Source organism: Triturus cristatus, chromosome 7, assembly GCF_964204655.1.
Source record: "Triturus cristatus chromosome 7, aTriCri1.1, whole genome shotgun sequence".
NCBI classification, from domain to species: Eukaryota; Metazoa; Chordata; class Amphibia; order Caudata; family Salamandridae; genus Triturus; species Triturus cristatus.
Genome location: NC_140590.1, coordinates 440,569,535 through 440,581,558, shown reverse-complemented (window position 1 = coordinate 440,581,558; position 12,024 = coordinate 440,569,535).

Sequence of the window (12,024 nt, the reverse complement as noted above, 5' to 3'; positions counted from 1 at the left end):
CTGCCAAGAAAGAAGATTTAGAAGGAAGGTCATGCTGTAATAACATTTGCATTGCTGGAATACCAAATTTACCAATACTGGCCAAATGGATCACTGTGGAGCATCTACTGGAGGAACTTTGTGAAAGGCAATCCTTCACTGATACATTTGTAGTTGAGAAGGTGTACCAATCACTTGCCCCTTACCAGGTTCTTGGGGAGTCGCCACAACAAATTATCACCAGGAATCTCAACTTCAGAGGTCATGATACTGCTTACAAGGGCCAACTGCGGTATCAGAATGCCGTGATCTCCTTCTTTCCCGACTATAGGCCAATGGTTTAGGAAGCAAGTCATAAATTCACAGATGTTAAGTGATCCCTTCAAAAACTTGGATTCAGAAATTGAATCTTTACCGTGCAGGACTCCGCGTGGAATTGAATGGTTGGCGCTATGTTTTCAACACCCTTGGGGAAGCTGCCCAGTTTTGCAAGAAACACTCATTTGGCGGATCCTTTCCTGGAGCAGGTCCTGGTGCTGATGCCACTGCAGAAATGGCACCCACGTCTCCTGGGGCGCATGTGACCTAGTGGGACCTTTGTTTCTGTCCTCCATGAAGATGGCTGCTCCTATAGTACTTGTTCTCAACTCATTTACACTTGACATTGTGTATATGTTTTTGTGCCCAATATTTCACCTTTTCTTTGCATATTAATTTGCTTGATAATCTTTATTTTATCCATTTTTATTTGCCTATCAGGCCTTGCTCCTCTGGGCATTGTCACCCCCCTACTCCCGAGGTGTATACCACTTTGTTTGTATTCCTGATTTATTTTTGGGCCCTCCACTTGTTATTCTTGCTGGAGTAGATGGGGGGGAAGGATGTTTGTTTTGTTGTTGAAGCCATTCATCTATTGTGGTACAGGTTGAATTTATGTTTTAAACGCTCACTTTAAGGCCGTTAGTGTTGATTGAGTTGTTGGGTCTGACTGTACCCCTTGTCAATGCTTATGGCCCAAACACCAACTCCCCTGACTTTTTCACTGACTTGTCTGCACAAATTAGCCAATATCAGGCCGACTACATCATACTGGGAGGCAACCTAAATATTACCTGCCTTTCAGAAATTGATTCCACTGGTTCCACAGTGGTCGCTAAACCCCATTCCTTGCAGACACTGTTGGACCTTCTTGACACATTGTGACTAACAGACGATTGTGGTCATAAATACCTGTGTAAATGAGATTATATGTTCAATTCCGCCCGCACAATGTGTGGACCTGCATCGACCATTGGTAAATGCCACAGGGTGCACTTCTATGGCTCAACACTATTACACATTTTCCCCAAACGCTGGCTGATCATGCTCCTGTTCTACTTACTTTAAATATACCTGCACATGCTACCATGATCCACCATTGGCATTTTCCTGTCAATGTATTGTATGATGCAGTTTTTCTCTCTGAAGTCTGGGAAGATATCATTGAAGTTGTTGCTACCAACTCTGGCTCTGTGCAGAAATACTCTACCCTATTGGTGGCCTTTAAGCCCTATATTAGAGGATTTGTTTTCAAAGCACGCAGGGGTACTCTGAAGCATTTGCAATGATCTTGCTAAGGTGAAAGAAAAAGGTTGTGATTTAGATTCTGATGATAGAAGCTCGCCGCATGCACACTATCTTCACTGTTGTGTAGTTCATATAAAACCTCTATAAGATCTGCGCATGTAGACAACATACACTGCAGGATTGGTGTCAGACTGATTCTAGACACCCCCACCGGGCATGTTGACCAGTGTACCAGCTAACTCACAGTGCCACTAGAAACCCCTCTTACCAAGGAGAGAATAGTTCCTGGCAACTATCGAACATGACAACCCTGATCCCTCAGGACCGTGGAAACACTGTACTACTTTTCGCTCAGTCACTCGTGCTCATTTAGTCTCAGATAGTTACACAGAATAAACAGTAGGGACTTTTTTTAATAAGTATTTATTGAACAGTCATTATTCTAGTGTAAAACAGGTGTGCTGAAACAATCATTAGTCAGTAAAAGATATACATGATAAGAAGCACTAAAAAAGTAAAAGGATGGTAGATCTCTATCATTTTGTTATAACCATGAATACAGGCAAGTATATAAAATGCATGACAATGAAATGCGTATTCCTACAATGCTGCCCTAACTAGATGTACCTAAGTGTACCTAGCATGTATGTGGGTGTTAAGCGAAGAATACCTCTAGGATAAAATCGACCCCATTATCTGAAGTGGGGCCTGTCTTGGTCTCGAGTTGGACATGCCGCAAGGGATGTTTTAAAGACCAGTGCTAGCTGGAGTGTCTGCATGCAGGTATCCCAGCGTCTCTCGTCAGTGTGCCAACAGGGAAATCCTGATCTCCTCTGTTTGGCTCAACACGATGTGATGTTTATATACCCAAAGGTCTCCCCGGGGCTTCTACCGTGCTGTGCCACTTGTTAGACTTAGGATGACATCGGGAATGAACTATATACATAGATATTATGCAGGAGATGGTAGTCCTGCTGAGCTTCCAAGAATCCTCATTTATAATGTATGAGACCTTTACCAGGTAAAATCCTGCGTTCTGTGCACAGTGATGTATCTAGGCAAAAGGTCAGTACCTAAGAACCGTTATGTATGTAATGTAGGGAAGAATATAGGTGAAGGGTTAGGATGTTACCTGAGCCTATATTGGGGTACCTATATGGAATATAATGTGCTGGATGCGTTCCACGATCTTGCCAACCAGGAGGTCACCTATCTGGGGAAATATGTTAGTGCGTGCAAATACGGACAGGGTGAATGCCCTGATTGAGCACTGGCTCATCTTCTTCAACCCCTGTATCATTCTACATATGTTTGCCCCCTGCGATGGCCTGATGGCAGTGACATCACTGATGGTGCTACCATATTGGTGGACTTTAAAGGCTACTATAAATTACTTTACACGTCGCATTCTGACACCAGTGATGAAGCACTGGCAAAATACTTATCTGAAGCCGCTATGCTTTGGTTTGAAACTGGTCAACAGCAATTTCTTGCCTCCCCCATTACGAGGAACTCTCACAGGCCATAGATGATTTAAGTGGCTCTAAAGCCCCAGGACCAAACAGATTCTCACGAGATTTTTATAAATCCTACAGATAGCTCATGGTTCCTCATTTACTGGAAATGCATGCAGAATTTCCCGAGCATGGCTCCCTCTCTCCAAAGTTGCGGGAAGCTGTTGTCATGTTATTGCTTAAGCCGAACAAACTCCATTATCTTTGTACATGTTATCGGCCATTGTTCCTTATAAATCACAATACTACAATTCTGGCCAAAATGTTAGCCCCCAGACTTTTCCTATTAATGGACCGCATAACCTCCCCTACGCAGTCCAGATTTGTGCCTCATTGTTCTACTTCTATTAACCTTCAGACTCTTTTTGCGTTGGCCAACCAGATTTCCCCTATCGTTCCAGTGACAGCCCAGTTGGATGCCAAGAAGGCAGTTGATTCTCTTGAATGGTTCTTCCTTCATGGCACTTTGGCAAAATTGGGCATTTCCCAAGGGCTTCTGTAACCTAATTTGGTTAGTGTATCAGTAACCCTCAGCTTGTCTACGGTTGAATGGAATACACTTGGAGCCTTTTTCTGCTTAAAACAAGGAACCCAACAAGGCTGCCCGCTCTTTCTCCTTTTATTTATAATTGATATAGACCCTTTGACCTGGCACTTGCAGGAACAACATCTCCAAAGAGACCTTAGATTCCTCTGTAGGGCGCACTTACTAACAGTTTTTTGCTACTCTGGGTGGACTACTTATCTGACTCATATGGACATGGCTCCGACCTCATGTCTTCTGGGAAGTTCTTATAGTTCCCTCTGAGTGCAGTGGCTTTGGTGTTCCAGACCTCTAACTTTATTATTACCTAGCCCAGGCTTATTAGGCTTATTATTGGTCTCACCCTGATGACCACTTACCATTCCTTAAACCTAAAGGGGCACAATTACCACATCTCCCACTGTCTACCATATTGTCGCTAGGTATCCCACACGGCCCTTCTACCATACAGATACTTGCTACTACTAGCTGGGCATGGTTTAAACTCCTGCACTGTCTAGGTGGAGATGCTCACTAATCCCCCAATATTCCACTTATCAATAACCCATGGCTCCCACTTACTTTAGAGCGCCTGGTGTAGCGTTCCCTTTGCGCAAATGACATATGGGTTACCAGTGACCTGTTTATGAATGGCATGCTCAAACACAGTTCAACTATGGGTAAGGAAGGTAATTTGACCCTTATGGAGAGATCCATATTTCACCATTTCACAGCACATTGAGCGAGACGTTACCCACTTATCTGGCTAAACTTAAAGATCCCCCCGCTCACATTGGTGATCACTTCCCCAGACAACAGCCATCTCGTTTCCAGATTGTCTCACACTTCCTTACAACTTTAGTCCGCTGGTGTGGAGAGGGCCAAGGCTGCATAGGAGTGCGACCTACGTTTCGCAATTCCAGATAAAACTTGGTATTACGGCTGCATGCAGACTAAACTTATTTCTGGTAACCACCGTTATAAACTGCTGCATTATAAGTATCTGCACAGGACTTATACTACCCACCAGGCTCTGGCAACATTTGATTTCTCTAGATCCTACTGTTGCCCCACATGCCAGACAGATCAGTCAGATTTCCTTTATTTATCATGGACCTGTGCGGTGAAAGCATCCTATTGGGGAGACATTGATTCCACTCTTTCTCTTAAGCTTGAGCAATCTCTTGATCCCGATCCCTTAATGGCTTTGCTCGGGTATGTCCTTCCAGTACCATTGGAATCACATAAATTTACGGCCATTGCCTTTTCTAGCCAAGCGACAGGTTCCACTTCACTGGGAAGCTCACAATCCCCCAACCATGTGAGCCTGGCTGAAAGATCTATCCTATTGTGATACTAAATCCGGATTGTATGCCTCCCTTCAACCAGCTACATCTAGGCCCAGGGACATTTGAAAGCCGCTGCGGGATTTCTCGTTACCTTTGGACCATTCTGCAGATGATAACACAGCAGATTAGCCATTTGGTAACCATTCTAAATGCTGTGTAATGCACTCCACTGATTTGTTCTGTGATGCATTGCTGTTCTGTGTCTATTGTATTCCTCTTTTTCTGAAATGTAATATGTCTCTATAGTTTATTTGCTCCTCTGCTTGTATTTATTTTATTTCCATTTATTGGTCATTTTCTGTGCCACCCATGTATCTCTGCTCTGTGTTTAAATTTGGCTTAGCTGTACGTACTTGTTTGTATAAAATGACAAATAAAGTTTTTTTTAAAATGGTAGAAGAAAATCAGTCATGCCTTGTTTTGATACAGAGCAGGAAATGAGGACACATAATATGATAAACATTGCAAAACATGTTGATATAGTGGGCAATATAAAGGGCACAACATCAGTACTTTCCAGTTTGTTTTGATGTCCATGGATGCGGAATGGAACCGTGAGGTGCAAAAGCAATTTAGTTTTAGCTGGTGAAGTATATTGTGTAGGTAATGAACTGGCACACATCAAATTTCAATAAAATATTCCAAAATTGCATTTCATTCATTAGTTCGATTACCACACATGGTTCCAGAAAAGTCAACGAATTTCAAATAACTTTACTCTTCACTCGTCCCCTCAGCAGCAAACGTCTTTCACAGAGTTACACAGACATCCGCTCCGTTTCATCATCCTTTAAAATACTATAATTGCATCGTCTCTCCCTTTATTTATTTATTGATTTGATTACTTTTATACAGTGTGAACATGACCCGTAAGGTTATCAGAGCGCTGAACATAACGCAGACAAGTCAGACATACAAGGGAAAATATGCAAGCTGTTCATAAAAGCAAGCTGTTCATAAGGTAGATAAGTCAAACAAAAGGGAATGAAGCAAGAATAAGTAAAGTGGCATCACAAAATGTAATATGATAATCAGCCTGCAAGTTCAGGCTCCGGAGGTGTCGACAAGAAAATAGTCCTGATGAGCAATCTTCAAGGGTTACTGTTACAGGAATCTATTAAACAGAAGTGTTTTTACCTTTTTTGAAGACGGTGGTCAAGGAGTTTGACCAGGAGGCAGTGTGTTCCATATTGTTAGGGCTTGTAGGTTTTCTTTATTTTGAACTTCTGTGTTTTCAACAGTAGGGAGTTGGTGCTTTTTAAGGAACGACTACCACCGGACAGCTCGAGATTTTTGGTCAAGTAGACAGGAGTGTTATAGTGAAGGGCCTTGTGTGTCATGCAGGATATCTTCAGCTGCATCCTTGCTTCGACCGTGAGCCATTTAAGCTCTTTTAAGTCTGATGTAATGTGATCGGATCTTCTAGAACCTGTGATGACCCTTGCTGCTGGGTTCAAAGTGGCTCTTAGCACTAGCCTTGCCTTGGGCCATCGGGAGATGACTAGGGGTTGCACTGCTAGCTGAAAGTCATTTGTTGCCAAGATGGGTTTGATTTTTCTTAGTGTGGTCAAATAGTAACTGGCTCCCCTGATGGTTGCAATTATATGATTTAGCATATTCAGGTATTTATTCAATGTTATACCAACCAATCTAGTAGAGTCAATAATGTGTGGGGCACAACTGAGAGCAGTAAGTTGTTTGAGCCATTTTTCTATGGGGGCAGAGTGATTGTGGGGGCGATTAGAGGAATTCAGTTTTGAGTGAGTTGAGCAAAAGTTGATTGCAGGTTAACCATAGTTGGTTCTTCAATAGGGTGTGTTTGAGAGTTGTAATATCTTCAGGGCAGGAGATTTTCAGGTACTTTGATAACTTTTGTCATCTGCACAATCATCATACTGTCATCCACCATCCTATTTCAAAGCTACACTACTCTGCAAGCCAAGTATGTAATATCCCCAGAATTGATCTCATTTTACCTTATTCATCATTCAGGTTCCTTCTGCTTTCTAATGACTCCTGATTAAAAAGCTCCTTTCAAAAGTTCAACAAACATTTCAAGCTGTCTAAAACATTCTTCTATCCTCATGCCTCCTTCCCCAAACCCATTCCTGGCCCAGGAACCTTGGGGCTCATTACGATGGCGCAGAGACCGCCACCACCGGGTCATATTTCCCCCCGCCACATTAGGATAGTGGGGAGAATCGTGCCACAAGCGTTGCGAGTGCAAAGAGTGCACACCACGCTTCCGCCACAGGCAATCGTTGTGATTGCCTGGCGGAGCGGATCTGACCGGGGATATGGTGGCGGTGCCTAGCAGGCACCCCCCCACTCGATCACAATGCTGGCGTCAGCCATCCTTTCCATGGCCGTTGAACCACCATGGAAAGGCTGGCAGAGGCTGGCTTCAGGGGGCCCGTTACGCCCCCCCCCCCCTGGGGGGGGCAGTTGTGCACTGAGGGTACCCATGGTAGCCCCCTACCTTTCCATGCACAAGGTGGCAGGCGCCGCATGGTGCCTGCCACGTTGTGCAGGGTAATGCACAACATGGCCATCTAACATTGAGGCAGGTGCTGCAGACAGCAGCATGCGCCGCAACGCAAAATTGCCAGATGCGTCCACCGCGGTGGCGGTCACATCATAATTAGGGGTGCGAGACCGCCGAATGACAGGCGGGCGGTCCCGATCCCGCTACGATGGCGGGCGGACTCAAGTCCGGCCGCCATCGTAATCGGCCCCCTTGACTAGCCTCACATCCAGCATGCCAGTACAAACTGGTAAAGGTTAAAAGTCCTAGATCCCATAAACTCTTAGGGGCAGATTTAAAAGCCCCTTGCGCTGCCAGTACATCACTTTTTGTGACACACTGGCAGCACATTTCTCTGCCCCATATTTACAAGGACAGGAAAAGCCACCCTGCATGGCTTTTCCTGTCCTTGTAAATACAGCCCCTTTACATGCAGGACTTTGTGTGAAAGGGGCGTTCCATGGGTGTTTCTGTGGGTGTTCCCATGCAACACCCATGAAACCAGACACACTTCCAGATTTACAAGGATTAGTAAACCTGGAAATGCGTCAGTATGCTACGCTACCCTATGGGTGGCGTAGTGAGGCGCAACAAGGAGAAATGGTTTCATTTCTCCTTGTTTTTGTCCTCTTCCAATGCATGCTGCATTCTACAGCACGCATTGAAAGAGGAAAATACCTGTAGTGATTGTTTTTCTGCAGGAAGGTACAATCTCCCCACGACGCAGACATCCTTGCCCCCATGGTGCAAGGGTGCCTGCGCCCGTGCATGGCAGATGTTTGTGCGCCAGCGCAGGGTAGAGCACAGGAATGCGATGTATCATTGTAAATATGTTGCATTCCTGTGCTTTGAAAGTGCAGCAGCGAGGTGCAGCCAGAGGGCTTATGGTTCCACGCTGTCACCTTCTTGTCAATCTGCCCTTCACTGCCTACCAGCAATATCTAGTGTCCCCATCTATGTATTGTGAAAAGCAAATCACTTCTACTCCCTTCCATCTCCATTCTTTCACTCCCACTCCACCAATATTCAAGGACACTTCTCTGCCTCACTCTAGCATGTGTATCAACCAAACTGTAGTTAACAGATAACACTGTCACCTCCTCTTCCAGCTCAAATGTTTAAGCTATCCCCATTAGTATTCACTGGACATGCAATTCTGCATGCATCCTCTGGACATCTTTACGAACACACCTGATAGCATGCATCTTCTGCATGCCACAGTGGCTCATGATATTTCCTCAAGGGATCCACTTCCAGGAATAGCCTAGCTGATATGCAGTCACAGTTAAATGACTAAGGGTGTTACGTGGTTATCCTGCTGTAATTCAATAGCATTGTGACATTAACACATCATTGGCAAATGACCCACACAGGATACTGCCCAGTAACCACTTACAGCCCAGGGACTGCTTAAAAATGCCTCACAATGTTCACATTGTGTCCATTGAAAAGAAGGTATGGACACTCCTGAATTACTCTGTTGACCCAGATGTTTAGATTACTGTTTTAAAAACAGAGAACTGTAAACAGATTCATTAATTCGTGGCAAGGGTAAATTAGACTTCCAAAGAAATTGGTTTGGCAAAACCAAACCATGTCAGCACCAAGGGTGGCTTGTTGTGAAGGAGAACATGATGTTAAATGGTTTGCTAAATGCCTTCTTCCAAGATATGCATCTGTGAGGGGTGAAGATGCAGTAGCCCAGTAGTCTGCATTCCTGTTCCCCAATGCATTCTGCTCCACACAGAAACATCTCTCTCTAGAGAACCACACTCACTCCTAATACTCATATCCTCACATGGCCCAAAGAGGTGGTTCCTTAGTCTCTGCATCAGAAAGAGCTAAAGGGATCTACTTTGGGTCAGCAGAGGATACAAATGGGGGAATATTTGAGCAACCCAAAGTAAAGCAGAGAGGTGCCAACTTTTAAATCACTGAAAATTGATGAATATCTTCGAGGGGACTGTGTCTTCTTCTGCAATATTAAACAGTCACATATTCTGGCAAAAGAAATCCTCAAAAACCCATATCCACACAGTAACACAAAAAGATTAGAAGAGAACTAAAACATATTACTAAGAATTTAACAAAGGGAAAATACACAGTGTTAGAAAATGCCCTTTTTTGCGTGGTCACCCACATTTTATGCTGAATTGTTTTGCTGGGTTTTAGACTCTACACTCTGGGGCACTCTTGTCCAGTGCCAGTGTATGTGGTCTGATCCATAAGACATGTAGAAATGTGCAAAACTACAGTGCAGAGAAAAATATTATTTCTGTCATCTCAAGTTTAAGATCAGCTATAAAAATAGTTCAACCTCTCTTTTAAACATTTATAAAAAAGCCCATTTCAATGGGGAAGGTACATTTTTCCTAAATATTTAGGGGGCGATTACGATGTCGGTCGGAAAACCTCTGACCGCTAGTCAGAAGCTTTCTGACCACAGTTGGAGGCTTTCCGATCAACACTGCTGTTTTGCAGTCTGACCGTCGACTTATGATGTCGGCGGTCGTAGCGTGAATCGGTCGGTCATACCAACACGATTCCGACCGGCTCTCGGAGCGTTCTGGCCGAACAGAACCACACCGGAATCCCCTATGGATAGCAGTTCCGCCCTCTGGATTACGATGTCGGTTTCCCACAGCCTTTCCGTGCCAGCCTTTCAGACATGGAAAGGCTGTCGAAAAGGTATGTCCATCCAGTGACCCTAGAAGTAGCCCCTTGCCTCCTTGGCCTATGCTTGGTGGCAGAGAGGGAATCTAGGGTGCCCCCCTGTAAATCCATGCAGTGTGTGGCAGACACCAAGGGGTGCCTGCCACAGGGTTCAGGTTTTTACACACACACCCATTTCTATATGGGAGCCTGTGTTACGGCTTGTTTACAGCCGTAACACAGGCTCCCATAGAGAAATGTGAGTATCTGACCAGTGTTTGGTCACATCATAATCAGGCAGTCGAAAATGCCGCCCAGAGGTCGGTCAGTCCTGAGAACGAGACAGTGTGGGTCGGAGGCAACTCCGACTGACATCGTTATAAGCCCCAAAGTAAAAGTAACTTTTATAACATTACCATTTCCCTCACTGAGGCTAATGGAGGCTAATATGCAATAGCTCTCCGGCAGCTGCTGAGTCAGTGCTTGCCCAAAATGAATTATGAAAACCTGCCCCAGAGTAGAAACAATGGCATGGGTATTGGAAGGTGTTTTCCTTCCCCTTGTAAGAATACCAGGTAGAGTAGACACAAGAACATCTGGACTTCGACCAGACCTTGATCCTATCCCCCATCATGCTTACCCTTCAGGACTTAGACCTTGTTGAACTTTCCTCAGACAGTGGAGACCTAGCTTTCTGGCTGATGCGCGGTGGAGCTACCCAATAGCTAAAGAGGAGATGGGTTGTGGACTTCCCCCTCGGCCGTCACCAAGGGCAGACTTTTCTTCATCTCTCTGTCATATCTCCCTCCTTCCCCTTCACCCTACCCCTCTACGCTCCATTCATCTTGTCTTCTATGATCTTTAAATGTTTCTCTGTGGAGACCTAGCTATTTGGCTGATGCACGGTGGAGCTACCTGATAGTTATTGAGGAGATGGGCTTTGGACTTCCCCCTCGGCCGTCACCTACCCAGCCGGACATTGGGCAGACTTTCCTTCATCTCTCCGCTTTATCTCCCTCCCCGCTTTATCTCCCTCCCCGTTACCCTTTTACATTACCCCCTTACCCTTCGACACTCCATGATTCAACTGACGTAACTTGTAACTGATGTATCTTCTGTAACAATGTGTAACTTGTAACCTATGTAGCTTTCCTCATGTAAAGTGCTCTGATACCTACGGGTCTAGCCAGCGCTGTATAAAACTCAAGTAAAAAAAAAAAAGTAAATAAAAAAACATCGTTAACGTGTGAAGGGGTCTATGCTTTCACAAGTTATTATTGTAAGGTAGGACCTGGAGAAGGCAAACTTTGTTCCTCAAACCAGGCCAGCAGTAAACCCAGTGGGAGGGTAGTTACACCCATAACTGGTTTTAGGTTACCATAGAGAAGTTGAGTGAACATTTCCCAGGCCATTCCTCTTGGTAGGCACACAGATTTCAACAAGGGGAGAAGGGTTTCTCCATCTTGGAGTTTTAAGATGAGCGATACTGTAGGATGGCTTGAAGAGGTCAAACAGGAACTGCTGCAAAAGTGGGTAGGGTTGTCCTGGGACCTTTACCCCATTGATTAGGGAGAAGTCACCAACAACCACTAGCTAGTGGCAACCATAAATATGGCACTCCATGGCACCCTTCCCAGAACACTCTCTGGACCTGTGGAAGAACAAAAGTACTACACCTGTTGTTTCAGAAATTTGAGTAGGACTGTAGTGCTAGACCTGCTCCTACTTGCACCCAGGACAAAGAAGTGAACTTCAAGGGTCACTTGGCTATAGCTACAGAGATACACAAAGCCGCAGGAGACCTTTTTCCCTGAGGTGCCCAGCTGACCAGTAGCAATTGAATGTGGACTGATCCCAGCTGGCGGCCTTTGCTAGAGTAAGTTCTCACCCCCAAGTGCTGTTCCTGAGGTCCTGGGA